The sequence below is a fragment of the Mesoplodon mirus genome (genome assembly GCF_964341445.2).
Source record: "Mesoplodon mirus genome assembly, chromosome: 1".
NCBI classification, from domain to species: domain Eukaryota; kingdom Metazoa; phylum Chordata; class Mammalia; order Artiodactyla; family Ziphiidae; genus Mesoplodon; species Mesoplodon mirus.
The window spans coordinates 35918073-35938316 of NC_138976.1; the positions used below are offsets into that span (position 1 = coordinate 35918073).

Consider the following 20244-nt stretch of genomic DNA (forward strand, 5'->3'; position numbering starts at 1 on the left):
TAAAAGGAAAAACATGAGGGCTTCCCTGGTGGCGCAGTGGTTGGGGGTCTGCCTGCCAATGCAGGGGACATGGGTTCATGCCCCGGTCCGGGAGGATCCCACGTGCTGTGGAGCGGCTGGGCCCGTGGGCCATGGCCGCTGGGCCTGTGCGTCCGGAGCCTGTGCTCCGCAATGGGAGAGGCCACAACAGTGAGAGGCCCGTATACTTCAAAAAAAAAAAAAAAAAAAAAAAAAGGAAAAAGATGAAACCTTTTTTTTTTTAAAGTGTATATTCATTGCCACTGATGCTTTGTAATATCATACTGTAAAGGCACAAGAGATCCAATGGTGAGTCTGGCTTATAATTAAATTTGCTGTTGTTGCTTTTCATTAGAAATGGATAGGAAAGGTAAAGAAGCACCAGGGTATATTTTCGGGCAAGTTCTTAGAAGGAATCCAATGTTTCTTAAGCAATGATTCAAGAAATACTATATTCAGAAGAAGAGCAACATTGTAACCTACATTCTGTTAAAGTTAAAAGGAGATATTATGATTTTAAAAATAACTTTGCCTCAATTCATTTCAGGGGACAGGCTCAGTTATAAGACCCAGATTCTCTCATAAGATTCATATCTGTAGAAAGCATATTTCATTAGTATATAATTAATAGGTATTTATTCTAATTCAATAATTCCTGCCAATTAGTTTCAGAGTTTGTGAGCTAAAGATAAAGCTGTTAAATCCGAATTTAAAGACAATTAAACTAAAAGTTACTCTGGAAAACATCTGGAAAGCCAGCAATTTGAGAAAAGGTATTCAAACACTTCATTCCACTTCTTCTCAAAAATCAAGTGAAATAAAGGCAAACGAACAGTGTGGAAGGACCGTACTGAAGATAGGAACAGAGGGCAGGTGTATGTGGCAGAATAACATGAGATACTAATGGCTCTTAAAACTTAAAAAGCCACCCTCTTGATGAATGACAAGAAGATCTGGGATGAATACTTGGTACGTGTAAGATATTTCCTCACTCCAGACAAGAAAACAACCTCTGAATGGCTATCATCAAAAAGAACAGAAGTAACTAATGCTGGTGATGATGTGGAGAAAAGGGAACCCTTGTACACTGTTAGTGGGAATATAAATTGGTGCAGCCACTGTGGAGAACAGTATGGAGGTTGCTCAAAAATCTAAAAATAGAATTACCATATGACCCAGGAATCCCACTCCTGGGTATATATCTCAAGAAAACAAGAACACTAATTTGGAAAGATACCTGAACCCCAACGTTCACAGCAGCATTATTTACAAATGCCAAGATATGGAAGCAACCTAAGTGTCCATCAAAAGATGAATGGATAAAGAGGATGTGGTATATATACACAATGGAATACTACTCGTCCATAAAAAAGAATGAAATTTTGCCATCTGCAGTAACATGGATGGATTTGGAGGGCATTACACTAAGTGAAATAAGTCAGACAGAGAAAGACAAATACTGTAGGGTATCACTTATTATGTGGAATCTAAAATGTACAACAAACTAGTGAATATAACAAAAAAGAAGCAGACTCATAAATATAGAGAACCAGTGGTTACCAGTGGGGAGAGAGAGGGGAGGGACGATATACGGGTGGGGGAGTGGAAGTACAAACTATTGGGTATAAGATAGGCTACAAGGATGTATTGTACAACATGGGGAATATAGCCAGTATTTTGTAATAACTGTAAATGTAGTGTCACCTTTAAAAATTGTATAAAAAATAAAAAAAATAATTAAAAAAAGAACCTCTGAGGAGAGGGAGAGAAAGAGGAGTTAGGGGAGGAGATTTAGATGTTGCTGTGAGGCGCTGTGTTCTACACCAATCCCTCCACACACCCCAATTCAGTCACTGTAGGAGCGATGACTGACATTCCTTTATAGGGATGGGTATAGGGATCCATGAGTCCTCTTTCCATGTGGATATTTGGGGTAATGGTAAGTCCCACAGAAGTGCTGCTGGTCACAGTGACATGGGGCAATAGAATATAACTATGTGGGATGTTGAAGGGGAGAAGACCTGATGAGTCTTGTGTATTCCTGGAGAGGCTTAGGAGAGAGAGTTGGTGCAATATGAAGACTCCTAGGGAGTTTTGCAATATTAAGGATGTGGGAGTGGCTGACAGCATGGACCATGAGAGCTATGTCTCTCTCAGGCAATATCAACATGAAGAAATCCTGGAAGCCCCAGGAGATTACTGCACCAAGGGTGGCAAAGCTGACAAACCCATATGCAGATGACCAAGGATGATCATCATGACCACTGATGAGACAACTGAGACAATTCCAGATGATGGACATGCAGGGAGTGTCAGAGCTGAGAGGTGGACATCCACTCCCTTGCTTCAGCTTTGCAGAAGCTCCAAAGTTTAGACTAAACTAGAGGGAGAAACGGAAGAGGGAAACATTCCTGAATGTGGCTCAGTTTTCAAAAGTGAAGCACTTGAGAAATTTCTGATTTTGAATTTGCTTGGAAGAACCTGGATGGAGTTTTCTCTCATCGGGTGGATTGGAGTCTCAAAATAGAAATAACAATTAGTAATAGAAAAATAGAGAATTTTTAAAAAATCTTAATTGGCAGAGTGACATGTTCTTTTTTACAAACACAGCTTCTCTTACTGATGGAACCTTGTGATATCTTAGAAAACAGGTAGAAAAAAGTCTTTTGGAACTCCAACAACCCCACCTTATTTAGAAGGAGAGGCAAAAGTTAGAGATGAAGGGCAGAGGAGAGAGAAGGAGGTCACTGGATTCAACCTTTTTGCAACACAGCTCAAAGATATTCCGAGGTGACAAAGGCAAGGACAACTTCAGACAAAAACCTAGTCTTCTCCCCACATGTAACTTCCTTGAAGGCAGATATTTTTGTCTAGTTCTTCAATTTTTAATTCTCAAAGTTTAGCACAGCACTTGGGAAATAGTACACACTCAATAAATATTAGTCAATAAATAGCAGCCCATAATGCAGCCAGTGCTCAGGCCAAAAACCTTGGAGTCACCCTCATCTCTCTCTCTTCTTGTATACTGCTTTAGAAAGCTTCCCCTCCCCAAGTCTGTTAAAATATTCTCATATTCTTTTCTCTAATACTTCTGTTTTTTAAAAATTATTAAATCCATACATTTTCCTTTGATGTGAAACAGATACTCCCTTTACTTTTATCCAACTTCATAAGCAATTTTCTTCCCTGGTTAAAGTCTCTTCATTCTGTTTTACTGACTTACTTGCTGATTCATGGCCAATGCCACATAGTTTGGTTACTATACTGTCAAAGTATTTTTTTTCATATCTGGTAGGGAAACTCTTAACATCCTTTTATTTTCTCTTTTAAAATGTTTGTAGTTAACCTTGAACATTCTCCTTTCCAATTGAGCTTGAGAGTCAGCTTATCAAATTCTTCATTACTTTTTTTTCTATCCAACCATTTGATCCAGCAATTCCACATCTAGAAATCTAGAGCGGATAAACTCTAGGATACACTGGAGAGAGTTGCTTGAGTACGTTGGTCTTAAGTGAGCAGTGGGAATACACAGAATGTGTGTGTGTGCTGTATGTTGTATAGTTTTGCACAAAAAAAGATAAAGTTTTCTTTTTGTGCCTTTATTGTCCTTCAGACACAAACAAATACCATCTTGGAATATTAATCTTCACTCCTGTCAATAACATTCCTTGACATCCAGGTTAGGATTTGCAGAGATTTCTGGTTGTACTACTCATTAGGTACAAAACACTTTAAGCTGTGATTCTATTTTTCTTCTCTTCTTGCAGAGAACTACTGAGTATTTACAGGAACCATTATATCTGTTGGCAAGACAATATATTAAGCTTAAAATAGAAAGAAGAATAGCAGGACTAGTAGTCCAAGCAAAGAATTACACAAGATCTGGGTTTGGAATGCACTTTAAGGATAGAGCGGGGAATGGATGATTTACTGAAAATAATCTACCCCCCTCCCCCAATCTCTGTGCTTCATCATACTTGAATAAGAACATAATTCAATAAAAACATTTTTTTCATCCCACAGATCTAAGAAGTAAATAGAGCTGTGGTAATGTTGGTGGAATGTGGTAGAGGACCAACTCTTGATTCTCCTCTTACTGTTCCTGAAATAGTTTACATCATCTGCAATCCTTTGAAAGGTATTTAAGAAATAGAATTTTTTGGTCCAGAATACTGAATGAGGCAAACCCTTTGTGGCCAACAAAAAACTTGACATGAACTTTGTATAGCAAAAGGTTATCACCATCTGTATTGCATCAAGCCTCTGATTAGCTTGTATAAATATCTGGCAGAGAAGTCAGCTCCCCTTGTCCAGTAAGAGTCATTAGAATGATAAAAATGCAGGGTTGTGTAACACTGTTCTAACACCCGAGATCCATCACCATTACACAAGACTGCAATCCCCCTCCCCACACCCTCCAAGTCAGGCCACAAGGGAACTGTTTTGAAAAATGATCTTGAAAGAAAAACAGAGGTTACAAGAAAGCTGACATGGGGACAATATTTGCCCTTGGGCTCCATTAATTAAACTACATGTAGATATAATACCAACCTCAGCACAACCTTAGCTGCAATTACCCACTGTGGCCAACTCTGACTGAGGATAGTAACTAGAGAAACTCATCAGTCACCTTTTAAAAAATATGATTTTGTGAACTGATACCTATGTGTGACTCTATCAGAGCCACTTTCCTCCAGGAGGCAGAAAACTACTGAATTATGCCAGGGTTTCAACTTGTTTTCCACATATGTTTTTTTCCATGTTAGGGAACATTAAGTACAAACAATACACCACAGGGAATGTAAGTTGGTACAGCCACTATGGAAAACAGTATGGGTATTCCTCAAAAAACTAAAAATAGAGTTGCCATATGATTAAGCAATCCCACTCCTGGGCATATTTCCAGACAAAACTATAATTCAAAAAGATACATGCATCCGTATCTTCATAGCAGCACTATCTACAATAGCCAAGACATGGAAACAATCTAAATGTCCATCGATAGATGAATGGACAAAGATGATGTGGTGTGTATATATACACATACAATGGAATACTACTCAGCCATAAAAAAGAATGAAATAATGCCATTTGTAGCAACATGGATGGACCTAGAGATTATCATACTAAGCAAAGTAAGTCAGAAAGACAAATACCACAGGATATCATTTATATGTGGAATCTAAAATACAACACAAGTGAACCTATCTATGAAACAGAAACAGACTCACAGACATAGAGAAGAGACTTGTGGTCACCAAGGGGGATGAGGGGTGGGGGACGGATGGATTGGAAGTTTGGGGTTAGCAGATGCAAGCCTTTATATATAGAATGGATAAACAACAAGGTCCTACTGAATAGCACAGGGAAGTATATTCAATATCCTGTGATAAACCATAATGGAAAAGAATTTTTAAAAGAATATGTATATATATATGTACAACTGAATAACTTTGCTGCACAGCAGAAATTAATACAACATTGTAAATCAACTATACTTCAATTTTAAAAAAGACACCATAAGCTACTTGTAATACTTTCCTCATTCTTCAAATTCCAAAATTTCATCAAGCTTCATCTGCTATTTAGTTAATATTTTTAATTTGAATACTCAAATATTCTGCAGTTCAAGGAATGTTTATTGCTTTATATTTGTGAATAGTATATCTGGGAAAAGGATATATTCATATTCTTATATATTCAGATGAATATATATATATATATTCATCTGTTGGTTCATCATTTTCTGGACATATTCTATTCTTTTTTCATTTTTATCTCATTCTACTTCCTTCTGAATTGGGTGGAAATGTCTCAAGCTTTTCTTCCATCACTGGTTTCACACAGTGTTTCTCTTCCCTTCTACTTCCAATTAAAAATTAATCCTGGACCTAGTGATTATGACACTAAGTGAAGTAAGGAGACAGAGAAAGACAAATACCATATGATATCACTTATATGTGGCATCTAAAAACATGATACAAATGTATTTATTTACAAAACAGAAACAGACTCACAGACATAGAAAACAAACTTATGGTTACCAAAGGGGAGGGGGGAAGGGGTAAATTAGGAGTTTGGGATTAACATATACACGCTGCTATATATAAAACAGATAAACAACAAGGACCTACTGTATAGCACTGGGAACTATATACAACAACTTGTAATAACCTATAATGGAAGAGAATCTGAAAAAGAATAGATATATATATAACAGAATCACTTTGTTGTATACCAGAAACTAACACAACATTGTAAATCGACTATACTTCCTATTTTAAAAAAGCACCTTAAAAATCACCTAAAAATAGTCACCTTAAAAAAAAAGAATTAATCCTGGCATTGCATTTATTTTTCTTTTCATAATACTTCTTTGTTTCACACAGTTTTCTCTTCATTCCCTTTAGCTTCTCAGCCAGTTTTGTTTTCCTTTCAGTCCTTTGTTTATTTCATTTCTCATCACCATTTCAACATTTTATTTACCTATGGTAAGTGCACATAATAAATGCTTTCTAGGATTTAGTTCTATTTTTCACAGTGAATTCCTAAACTTTATCTGTACTTTACATTCTATCTTTACTTTATTTAGCAAAAAAATTTCAAAGAAGCCAGATACAAGTTTTGTGTCCTTTTTCCTCAACCATGAATGAAATGGTATATCCAGTGAAAGTGTTTGCAGCAAACAATCAACAAGTGCGTAAAATCAGTGTTGGAATACATGGCTATAACATTTGCTATTATTATTATTGATAAAACAAATCGAAAACCTACCCAAGTGATCAGTGAAGAGGGTTAAAAATAAGCCACACACTGCATCTGGAAACAGAGGGTCTAAGTAAGCACTGTCCAATAGAACTTTCTGTGATAATTGACATGTTATATGCTCTGTTCAATAGAGTAGCCTCTAGGCACATATGGCTACTGACCACTTGAAAGGAAGCTACTGCAACTAAGGAAGTGAATTCATAACTGTGTAATTTTAATTAATTTAAATTTAAATACCCACATCTAGCTAGTGTCTACCATACTGGACCATGCAGGTCAAACTAGATATAGCCTTGTCCCTGGAGGGAAAAACACAGAAAGTCTAAGCAGGCCCATAAAAATATTCTGTCAACTCAAGAACTGCAAAATCAACTTGAAAATTTGGAAGAATACAGAATTTAATACTGAAATAAGAAGAAAGTAATGCAATAGAATGGTACTTGCATCACTAGGATTTAGAAAGCCATAGCGTCTATGAAAACAGGAACTGAAAGCCACAGAAAGAGAGCAGGCTAAGAAGAAAATAGAGATGTATGAGCAGGAGGCGAGGGACTGGATAAGAAAAAAAAAAATGCCAGGAAACCAAAAAGGCAATAAAGACAGAAATACACCTTGGTGGTAGTGAGATAAAATGTCAGAAATCCAAACTAAAAAAGGTTAGTAGTACAAATTTAGAGTAAAAAGCTGCTGACTAACCTCATTTATAAACATAAATGCACAATTCCAAATAAATACTCCCAAACTGAATTCAAATGATATTCAAAACAGAGAAAGACAAATATCATATGATATCACTTATATATGAAATCTAAAAAAATGATACAAATGAACTTATTTACAGAACAGAAATAGACTCACAGACATAGAAAACAAACTTATGGTTACCAAAGTGGAAAGGGGGGAAGAATAAATTACGAGTTTGGGACTAGCAGATACAAATGACTATATACAAAATCGGTAAACAACAACTACTGTATAGCACAGGGAACTATATTCAATATCGTGTAATAAACTATAATGGAAAAGAATCTGAAAAAGAATAAATATATATATATATAAAACTGAATCACTTTGCTGTATACCTGAAACATTGTAAATCAACCATATTTCAATAAAAAATAAAAATAAAGTGAATCTAAATAAAAAAATAATATTCAAAACATCTTTCTCCTTTATTCAATAAGGTTCATTCCTCAAATGTACAAGCAGATTAAAATTGTCTTTTGCTATAACACAACATAATTGTTGTGCCAGTTAAAAGAAAATAATAATCCAAGATACTAAAAAGGCATTCAATAAAATTAAGTTTTGCTTTTTTATGAATGAAAATTAGAAATAAAAAGATACTCAGTAATATGATAGAGTATATATCTCAAAGCAACACTGTAAAATTATGCTTAACTGTGAAGACTCAGCATATTTCCCAATTAGATAAGGAGCAAATCAGCAATTCTAAGTATTTTCACTCTTACTTAAAATCCTTTTGCAACTTCTAGCCAAGGCAGTAAGACAAAACCATAATTAGTACTGCATTCCTTAAAGTTTCTGCTCTGTCTCAAAAAATCAAAATTAGAAAGCAAGGGACAAACTGGAAAATATATTCATCATGCTTGTCAAATAGAAAATTAAGGTCCTTAACATGTAAAGAACTTTTATATAGCTCCAAAGGAAAAGAACGAGAAAAATACCAGAAACATAGATGTTTGAACAAAACAAAGACAAAAAAAAAGGAATTCTATTTGTCAGAAAATATGAAAAACATTTAACTTCACTAACAACCAAAATAATGTAAGTTCAATAACAGAAATACTATTTTTTCACTTCTCAAATGGTCAAAGTTTTTTTTTTAAGGTAAAAGTTGTAAAATATGTGGGGAAACAGTTACTTCTACTGGAAATGCCACCTAGACTATTAATATTTGGGAGTACAGTGAGACAAAGTGACCATAGCCCCAAAAATTTCATGTGATTTGAACTACAATTCTACACCTAAGAATATCTTAAGGAAATAACCATGGATACACATAAAAAGTGATCAAAAGGATGAATATCCTAGAATAATTTGCAAAATAGAAAATGGAAACAATATAAAATTGCAACAATAGGTTACTGGTTATATAAATTACAGGGCAATCATGAAATATCCTTATTATAATAATACTGAATAATATTAAATGTAAAAAGTAGGTAACCAAAAACAATGATTTTTTTACATTAGTGTGCATGTGTGTATAAATGTATTCAATACTACATGTATGTGCACATATGTATGAGTATGACTAACAGCATGTACCTCAAAATGTTGACTATCTCTTGGTAGTATATTCACAGGGTTTTATATCATTTCCAAATTTTCTCTTTCTCCTTCCTCTATTCTTCCCCTACTTCCCCTACGAAACGTCACGTGAACTCAGAACTCTGAGTCTCACCTATAGACTAATGACTGCTAAATCTATGCCAAATAAACTCAAACTCCCAATGTGAAGTTCCAGCAGTCCAGTGGACACCTCTGCCTGAATGTGCCATATGCCCCTCAAACTCAATTTATCCTCACCATGCACAAATAAGGTTTCCTTCCTTCTGTTTTTAAAATAGGTCAACTATGGCACCATAATCTATCCCACTTTATAAATCTGCAATCTTGGAGTAATCTATGATGCCTCCTTTCTTATCTATCACCTTCAGTTACCGATCCAGACCTATACATTTCACCTCTGAACTATCTACGAGTCTCATGATTGTATTGCCCCAGCCTTGGTTTAGGTACAGGATATTGGTTCTGTCTGGATTATTGAAAAACACCAGTTGTTTTAAGCATCCCTAGTTGAAGCTGCTCTTCTTTCAAATCCATTGTCTGACCTGCCATCCAACTTATCTTTCTGAAATACTGATCTAATCATGTTTAAAATTTCCATGATTTTCCCTCCATCTACAAAATAAAGCATAAATTTCTTTACAAGCCCTTTTATCACCTAGTCCTAAGTAACATTTCCAGTCACATCCCTTATCCCATCCCTATCTCCTACTTCCCCAACCTACTTCTTACACCATATGCTCCCTACACCATTCTATTCAGAGGTTTTGAAACACACCATGATTTCCTTCTGTTTGCTCTACCTGGAAATTAACAACTCTTTCTTATCTCCCACTATGTCTACCTCCACTTTTACCAGTTCTTCAAAATCCAGATCAAAGTTCATCTCCTCATTGAAACTTTCCCAAGTATTAAATCCACCTCAATGCCCCCCACTACACACCAACCCCATCATACTTATAGTTGACACTTATGTATCTGGCCATATCCCAAGCTAGCAAGATACTCAATGGCAAGGTTGACTCATATTTTTATTCTAGTGAAGATCAAAAAATAAGTATGAAATAAGTTGATGAAAGAATAAACAAGTAACTGCCTTAATTTTCATTAGATATGTGTCCAACATGCAGAATAAACGAATAAATTCTAGGCCAAAACTTTTGTTGCAGTAATCTCGTTATGCAATTGTGAAATGAAAAAAATCTTATAAATGTTATATTTAAACTTATTTCACCAAACCTATATCGAGCTTCTATTATATACCAAGCATTGTGCTAAGGATTTTTAATCGTACTACTTGATGATACAACAGAAACATTCACTAAAAACAAATAAGCAAAAAGTAAAACAATGACAAAATTACAACTGGAAAGAGTATTCTGCAGTAACTGAGCTTTCCTATTTATATTGTAATATCAAATCAATTACATTTAGTATGTCTTATTTATTTTAAGCATTTACTCAGGCTTTCTAGACTGAAATTCTAGAATGAAAAAAGAATGTTGGCTTGAGTAACACTTGGGCTATTTTTTACAGTCTAGCCAAATCAGAAAAGAACCAGAGGGTCAAAAAAGAACTTAATCTCAGATTTATGGTCACAGTGTTTCTCCACCCACGTACATGCTTTAGTTATTAAACACAGACACAAAACATTCTGAAGTGGACCCACTGGAACAGTACATCAAATTGGGAAATGGTGTGCACGGGAGTTGATGAGTAGCAGACTTAATCCATACTGTAAAAAAACAACAGAATAAACATGCAAAAGACCAAACAGTCTTCCAATAATGCCAAATTCCACCATCCATTCTAGAAACATGCCAGGAATAAAGTAAATCTGGAGAGCAAAAAGTGAAGTCATCGGAATCCAAATGACAATGAAAGAGGGCTAAATGACAGTCACTCAAACTGCTAATTTACAACAAAATAAAAATTCAAACTTATGATTAATATTGTTATCAATCAATTTATAAAATGATTTCAGCTAACATGTTAAATGTCTATACAGTATGACCGAGTAGCAGCCCATAAAGTCAAAGGTATTAGGGGACCTGTTCATGTGCTTCACATCAAGTGGTCAAAGGACAAAGTAACCTCAAATGATACTTGGGTATCAGTTTATGGTTTTACAAATGACTTAGGCAAAGAATACAGGGGCACTTACTTAATATGACAGAAAGAGCTATTGTAAACCAATGGGCAAAAACATGCTTGAAACAGTCTCATTAAATTTAATAACAAAGCTAGACTGTCCCATCACTTCTATGTGGAAAGTCTAGCTAATATGATGAGGCGAGGAATGGAAATGAATAATTCAAAAATTTCAGATGAAACAGAATTAAATAAAAAGGAAATATTGAGAGATGTTGAGAAAGAGGTATGCACAAGGGTAAATGTTTTAATTGCAAAGTTCTGTAGCGACAACTGACTGGTAATATTTAAAAATTCAATTGTGATAAACTTGAAGGGTAATTTCAGGAGAATTTTATTGTATGGGGAAATTTTCAATATGAAGCTTTAAAAATAAAACTTAAAAAACATACTTTTACTACATATTTATACATAAGTACATATGAACTCACACAGAAAAAAAGAGTACAAAACAAAAACTAAAATAGTTATATTTTTCTGTTTCACCTAAAACTATTAATTAATTTCCTTATTACATAATAAGGAAAAGAAGCAAAAATGATTTTTAGAGAAACACATGCAAATCCCTCCTCACACTGATGGGATTCCTCTGGTTCCCTGTGTATAATCCTACCTCTATTCCCTACACACTGGGAAAAAAATTCTACTCTCTCAGAGCTCTTTGTGCCTGAGTCCAAATTTCCAGGAGACAGAATAAAAATGATCCATCTCAACTACTGGATCGCCACCCTCAGTCCATCCAGAATGGGACAACCTCTATAGGTGGGCAAAGGATTGAGGAGGAGGATGGGTATGGTTCTTGGGGAAAATGGTTTTTGATTGACATGGACCCCAGAAGAAATGGGCTACAACAAAAAGGACGAATTTAATGCTATGCCTAGACTTATCCAGCAGAAAAACTGCTTTGGAAACTTATCAGGTCAAACTGTCCTTCCAAAAAGCACCAAATGTTAGGAAACATGGTGTATAGACTGGAAGAATTCAAGTGTAAAAATATAACTGAGAAAGTAGAAACACATTATTTTTTTCCTTTGTATTTATTTATTTTTTATTATTATTATTTTTAACATCTTTATTGGAGTATAATTGCTTTACAATGGTGTGTTAGTTTCTGCTTTATAATGAAGTGAATCAGTTATACATATACATATGTCCCCATACCTCTTCCCTCTTGCATCTCCCTCCCTCCCACCCTCCCTATCCCAGCCCTCTAGGTGGTCACAAAGCACCGAGCTGATCGCCCTGTGCTATGCAGCTGCTTCCCACTAGCTATCTATTTGACGTTTGGTAGAGAAACACATTATTGATGATTCAAAGCTGTCAGGAAAGAAACTATGTCTTCTTACCAGGTATTTCAATAGGAACTATGAAGGAAAAGTTTAGCTGGAGTTTAGAATATACAAGACACAGAGAATCTAACCATTATATTGTAAATATTTGGGATTCAGGAACAACACAACTTTTCAAAAAGCCAGATGTATTTCAAATCAAGTGTACTGTCACATGGGAGATTCAAAGAGAGTGGAGGTTGAGTGGAGGTTCTCAGTTCATGAACTTATTGCGTATGTTAGAATTATCATAAATTTATCAAAAACCACATTTAATTGTGACATTTATTAGCATTCCAAATAAATGACATTTGGAAGTTTATTTTGTTTTCCTTTTGTTTCCTTTGTTTTGTTCTGTATTTTAGTTTCTATGAATGACTATATTAATTGCCATTATAGGGCAACAGATTCTGTGTATCATGTTTTTTTAAAAAACTGAAATTAGACCCCAAACAATTTAGGGTTGAGTTTGCATAGATTAGAAGACTTATTATATACATATACTTAAATTATCAATCAATGACTGTAGTAATATTTACATCCATCATCATTCAAACATGCTGACTTTTAAAATTACTATAATACAGTCTCTAGTGAATTAAACAATTCTTATCATTTAAATACATGCTTATACCTAGAACAGTGACAGTGTTCCTTAAATATGCACTGGAAATATAAATGAATCTAGTTCATTACCTAAGGCACTTGAAGAAAGATTTTTCTAAGCATTGGGGATCACGGAGCCGATTGCTAAAGTGAGATTTTCTTATCTGAAGAAAATACTAAAATAGTCATAATGGAGATATTTTTCTTTTGTGAAATGGAATGGCATATAAAAAACCAGGAATGTTATGATGCAGGGGAACACTGAGTATCCCAGATCAGGATAAACTGAATTTAGTTGGAAGACCAAGTTTTATACTGAGGTTTGGCATGCAAATTTATAAACTTAAGTTTACATTGTATGACATTTTGAGACATGGACTAGAAGTACCTAGGACTAAAGAATAGTAACTTTGCTTGAGTCACATTTTCATTTCAACAAAAGATGTGAGGCCGAGTGCTGAACTTGGATTAGAGGAACTGAAAAACTCAGAAAAGTAGATAAATAAAGAGGACAGAGGCAGATGTGTTGCAAACAGGAGATACAATCTCCCACTGCTTCAGTGGCTTGGTCTCTGCAAGGATTGGTGGAGACATCTGTTAAGATACACGAGGTGGGAGACACTGGCCAGTGTAATTATACTGTATAAAAATGGCATAAACAACAAGGTCCTACTGTATAGCACAAGGAACTGTATTCCATGTCCTGTAATAAACCATAATGGAAAAGAATATGAAAAGAAGGTATATATATCTATAACTGAATCACTTCGCTGTACAGCAGAAATACAACATTGTAAATCAACTACACTTCAATAAAATAAATTTTTTAAAAATGGCATGTGAGAGGCAATTCCCTGTACTGAGTGGGGGTGAAGGGGATGGGGGCTAAAGATCATCACTTGGGATTATCAGATGCTTTAGAGAGTGTCCACTCAAATGACATTCCCCAAATGTTCACTCCTCTTAGCCCTGTGTCTGTTGTACTTGGTCTTCTGCGTGGGCATCCACATACTCAAGTCCTCCTCACGGCTGCCCTCTCTGCCTCAAGTCTTTGCAATGAACTTCATTGCTGAGTATGTATCAGTGGGTCTTGCACTTACTGGATCTTCTAATAGAGCACAGAGGCAGTATTACATGGTGGTTAAAAGTTTAGACTTTGGCCCAGACTGCCTGGATTTGAAATCCAGTACACCTTGACTTATCAGTAGTGTCACTTTGGTCAAGTTACTTACGTTCTCTGTGCCTCAGTTTCCTCATCTGTACTTGGGAAATAATAATAACAACCTAACTGAGGACACTTTTCTGTTGCAAGGGTTTAATGAATTCATATAGGGGGAGTGCTTAGTGTGGGACCTGACAAGTAGCAATTACTCACTACCATTATTCGTAAAAGAAACTTTTAACGTGTTGCTAGGATATATCCATCAAGTAGGTAAACCAATGACAATGAAACCAATATTTCATTTGAAGCGGAGAATGAAAATAAGTCATCATATTTGTGAAGGCTGACAAGATACATCAGGGGATTAGGGAAAATTATGACTCTATAACCAAAACCCATACAACTCCACCTGAGCCGAGAAGGGGGTGATGATGCCCCAGGTACAGGAACAGAAAAAGAACCACTTGAACCTGTCCTGTTATGAGGATGCCATTACAGAAGTGGTTAAAGGGCAGTGCTGACAATGATATGGAGAGAAGACATGAATTTAAAACCTCAGATGCCTGCACGTTCTCTTTTGAACTCATTGGATGTTCTCTCTAGAGGTGCTGTGGGGTTTGCCTCCTGGACCAGATTTAGGGAAAAAAGGTAAGAATTCATGCCTAAGATTCTACTCAGCACTTTGTATTTCTCCCCTGGGAAAGTGGTCTAAAGGGTGAATTTGCTAAAATTATTATAACCTATCATTTAAGAAGCCAAGAATCCACTGGATATTCCTTTAAGAAGATGTCATAGCCATCCTTGTTTTAGTTAGAAATCACAGAAGCTCAATACTATCTTTGATATACTAAAGTTAAAAATACTGAATACTGGGGCTTCCCCGGTGGCGCAGTGGTTGAGAGTCCGCCTGCCGATGCAGGGAACGCGGGTTCGTGCCCCGATCCCACATGCCACGGAGCGGCTGGGCATGTGAGCCATGGCCACTGGGCCTGCACGTCTGGAGCCTGTGCTCCGCGGCGGGAGAGGCCGCAACAGTGAGAGGCTTGCGTACCGCCAAAAAAAAAAAAAAAATACTGAATACTAAGGTTATAATAAATATCATTTTCTAGGTCCTACAGGAGATATAAGTCAAATAAGATGTGATCTCTGTCCTCAACAAGCAGAGGGTAGACAGACATCACCCAGACAACAAGTGCTACAAAAGAGTATGTACCACGTTTCCCTGTAATTTCCCAATCTAATTAGATAACTCCCTCCAGTATTTCCCCACATTTGGGAAAATATCAAATAGGTGAACGCAGATTACTCTGCAAAATTTCTGAAAAGAACTGTACTGCTGGGACTTCAGCTACCTCTGCCTCCTAGATTCCGATATTGGGCCTCATACCTTGAAACCACAGGAGAAACAGGAAATTTCAAAAGAGGAAAAAGTGGAAGGTGATAGAGAAAAAGTCATTGGTGCTTCCTGTGTCTGTGGACTAACAATCTCTGGTCCATGTTCAGACCCCACTTCCGGTAGTACACCCAGTAACTTCTCCCAATGCCAGGTGTCTGCTTAGCAGGCAATAAAGTGACACAAGCCCAGTTATTTTCCTTGTTCTCCTTCTCCTATGGAAAAGTCACACACCCTTGCTTTGCCAAACTTTGGCAGGACAGGCTGTTCCTCTGAGGCCCCTTTCTGCCTGCAACACCGACCCTGTCAATAATGCCCCCCCCCATCCCATATCCCAGCATCTGTATCTCTTTGTCTGAGGGCTTCCTTTGGAGACCACTCTATTCACTTGCAGGGGAAGTGAGAGTGGCAGAGAATTAATGCTCTCCAGAGAGAGGCCCTCAGCAGTGACTGATGAGAGTAGGTCTATAAATGCCCCCAGGTCCCTCTCTGCTGTGCTCATTCAAAGGCTTGAATTCCACCCTGGCTCCTACTGGGATTAAGCACAAATTAACTTTCCTGTAATTGTTGGTTCCCTTCCTGTCTCACATCCTGACTCTCCTAGCAATGTTTACTAGGTTTGTTTACCTCCCAAACAAGCTACTTGCACTCGAATCCTCATCTCAGTCCGGCTTCAGGCAGAACCCAAACGGAGACACTGGCTCTGTCTCTGGCTTGCTTGTCTCCATTCAATTGGCACAGGAGCAAATCAAGGCTTCTGCCCAAGTAAATTTCCAACCAGTACAGAGAATGCTGGTCTCCCCTTCACTTAGCTGCTGGAAGGGGAAAGTCCTCTATGAGGGCCAGGAGAGATCAGCCTTCCAGTAGGAAGGAACTCTGCTCTCCCCAAAGGCAAAGATCTCAATGCCTGCTCTGTTTCTGGGTCTCAGTTTTTCCCTTGCTTCTCAGCCCTCTGACGGTATAAACTAGAGTAGGGTGTTAGGCGGGGGCTGAGGGAAATGGCTGATTGTATAGGGCCTGCTCTGCACAGCATCCATCCATTTCCTCTGAGGGAACGTATCAAAGTTGTTGGTGGCGCTCTTTAAGATGTGGAATATTCAGCGCTCATTAGTTTAAGCCACACGTCCCAGTGCCAAATCTGAGACCACAGTGAAAGTCCTACATCACGCCCTGCTGCCGATGAGTACTTAAAATGCAGCTTTTTACTACTGATTAGCTACAAATAGCCTAAACTTTGGTATCTTTAATTGCTAGAAACTCCCAACAATAACTGTCTGAAATCACCACTTTGGGAGCAACATTTAAAAGCCAAGCATGCATATTTTGAAGGAAATTGTGACTAAAAAGAGAGAAATCTTGGCTAGAAACAGCACTGTGAAAAACACAAACAAGCAAATAAAAATTGCTTAACTTCTTTCTAAGTCAACTGCAGATTCATCTGGAAAGGTAAAGCCTATAAAACAGGATTAAGACAATGAGGCCTTACTTGCAGATATGACTTGATTGGTGTAGGTCAAAATGGGTTGATAGAGGTACCATTATGAAGATACACTATCAAACAACACAGCTGAATGTGCCCGAACCCTCTCCACCAACAACAGCAGGCAAATAGGCTGCCTGTTTCCGCACAGGACAAAAATCACACACACAAAGCAAAATGAACCTTGAGAGCTAGAGAAGAATGGGTTGTGGAAAATGGGTCCTTTGAGGCAATTGCTTCATTTACATGTGATGATATTAATGGGTTAGAGAATACCTTTCTGCTATGAGAATGTCTTTGATCAGTGAGGGTAAGAGGGATTGACAGGGCAGTGGGTCAGCATCCCTCTCCACGTGCGACAAGCCAAAGGAAGGCCACGTTCCCTAGCCTCTCAGCAAGGTGATGGAGTCAGTTGTTTCCACCATCTGCAGCCTCAACACTCTACTCTGCATCACACTGTGGCCAGCCACCAGCGCTCCTCTCCTGAGTGAATACCCACAGGGAGCTTGCCAAGTGGTGAAACAACCACTGTCATCTGCGTGCAGATTTTGATGTGAGTTTGGATCCTCAAGACGCAAGGTGACACTAGGAGGGAAGAAAGGGACAGCTGGAGGGCATAACAGGATCTGTAGGGTCGGTGCTTTCAACCCAGGACAATTCTCCAGTCCTGATGGACTCCGTATAACAGCATTTGGCATTGGGGCGGGGGGGAGAAAAAAAAAAGATTGGAATTGTTTCACTTCGATTTCCTGATAATCAGCTAAAGCATTAGTTTATTTCTTAAAGCAGAGCTGTTTTGTGGGATAGTATACAACGTTCGCATGACAATTTAGATAAAAGCTGAGATTCAAAAGGATTTTATACTTGAGACCAACCGCTTCAGGCTATGCCTCCAGATGCCCCAAAGGCATGTCTTCAATCATCTGTACCCAGGTGAGCAATGATATTTCACTTCCTAGTAAGTAATACATGTTCGTTATAACTAGTTTTTCAAAAGCAGAAGAAATGGATTTATTTAAACAGGTAAATATACTGCCTATAGATAACTACTGTTAATATTTTGAAATTTTTCTTCTCAGTTGTTTTCCTGAGTGCATATATTTTATGAAATTGGACTTTTATATATACAGTTTTATACAGTGATGGTAAACACACAGAGAGTTTTGGCTCATTTAATATGATATTTGGCCAATTTACAATGTCATTAAATAGTCTTTAAAGATATGATTTTACTGAATATAATATATTTCACTGTGGATGTGTTTTTATTTTGTTAACCTTGGAACTTGGTTGTTGCTGCCTCTAGTTTCTGGGTGGAGTGTCAGCCATCAGAGTTACCCTCTGGTCCCCCGACACCCCCATTCTCACCCTGCCCCTGGGGAGGAAGGCTTCCTCATCTCCTCCCTCTCCCCTTTTCTTTGGCTTTGGGCTGCCCGTCTGTAGTTTATAGAGACAGGCTTCATGTGCCCAGCACTGCCTGTTCCGGGAGATGCAAGTCAATCTAATTTAGAGATTCAGTATTAGGTTGCTGCACACGTAAGCCTGCATTAAGCAGGAGATGCGGGCATGCTTGATTCTCCACCTGACTTCTCTGTTGTGTTATAATTCAACTGATTTAGAACTCAGGAGAGGTGAAGAAAGGTGTCATTTATTAAGCCCTCCCAAACCATAGCCAAATTGTTTCTAAATTCCTATTCCAAGGAATCCTGGGATGAACATCCTTTTACAGGAATCTTTGTGTGTTTCTTGAATTATTTCTTATGAGAAGCTCCTTGATGGGTAATTTAATTTTACGATTTATACTTTTAAGACTGCAAACATACTGACAATTTACCATATTGCTCTGGAAACATGCTACCAATTTTAAATACACAGATGTATTGTGAATGCTCTACATTAAGAGAAAGGAGGCTATTAAGAGGAAGACCTTGAAGATAGAAGAAAGAAGGAGAAATATTCAGTAGAAGGTCTTCCTTGGCTGAGGCAAGAGACCCTTACTCTAATAAAGGTGAGGAAGTATGGTTAAATACAGATGCATATAAGTTTAAAGGTGGAACTAGTGGAAATTTGAGAGAGTTCATATCTGAGAAAATTAGAAGTGTATGTATTTTAACCATATACACATATATACATTTTAAATATCACCTTTGAAATTTTATAAAACTATACTTCACATTAGCAGCCAGTATATCCTATAACTAGGTGCAGTAGGATGGGCATTAAACAATGAAGGCCATCAGGAGCGTTTCAGAGGGAATTAAGAAAATAGTGCATCGAACTCACGTACCTCAAAATATATTTTATACACTCTAGCGATAACTTCCAACTTGGACTCTACTTAGTAAATGACTAAGCAAATTTACTAAGTAAACTAATTTTACTCTGTAAATGATTCAATCTTGTAATAAGCCCTGCTAAGAACTTTCTTTAAATTTTTTTTCTCTATTACTCTTGTAGGAAGTTTTGTCCTTAATTTTGAATGACGTCTATTCACACAAAACAAGGTAGCCATCACTATTTCAACATATGTAGCAACTAGACTCACTCCTCAAGTTTATAGTTTTCTGGTTCACTGCAACTAGGAAAGAAAGAATGCTCTGAATTTGAAACACTGTTATTGCTCGACACTTTACACAAATAAAACGCAACCGGTTGAATGACCTAATGACAAAGGCAGATAGCAAAGAAGATGAATATTTTAAAAATCTTTTCATCAAGATTGATAAGAAAATGCACCTACTAATATGCACTGCATATTTCAGTTCCTTCTCACTATCATTCATTTCAAATGAAGTGCTATAACAACATTCATGGGCTACAACATCTCACAGAATGTTTCCTGTCCACAATTGGCCTCCAAACCAAAGCAGGGTACTGTACGTAAGCAGATTCTATGCCAGAAATACATTCTTCATATGGCCGGGGGAGATTTAGAGAATACTGTTAAAAATCTACGGGAAAGGGCCTCCCTGGTGGCGCAGTGGTTGAGAGTCCGCCTGCCGATGCAGGGGATACGGGTTCGTGC

General features: G+C 37.3%; 1 protein-coding gene across 1 annotated transcript in view; it reads right to left on the reverse strand.

Annotated features, from left to right (window-relative positions):
• Positions 1-20244, reverse strand: part of SVEP1 (sushi, von Willebrand factor type A, EGF and pentraxin domain containing 1) — a gene marked incomplete at its 5' end in the record, with an annotated part of 192261 nt that overhangs the window by 162234 nt on the left and 9783 nt on the right. The gene's annotated exons all lie outside the window — the stretch shown is intronic.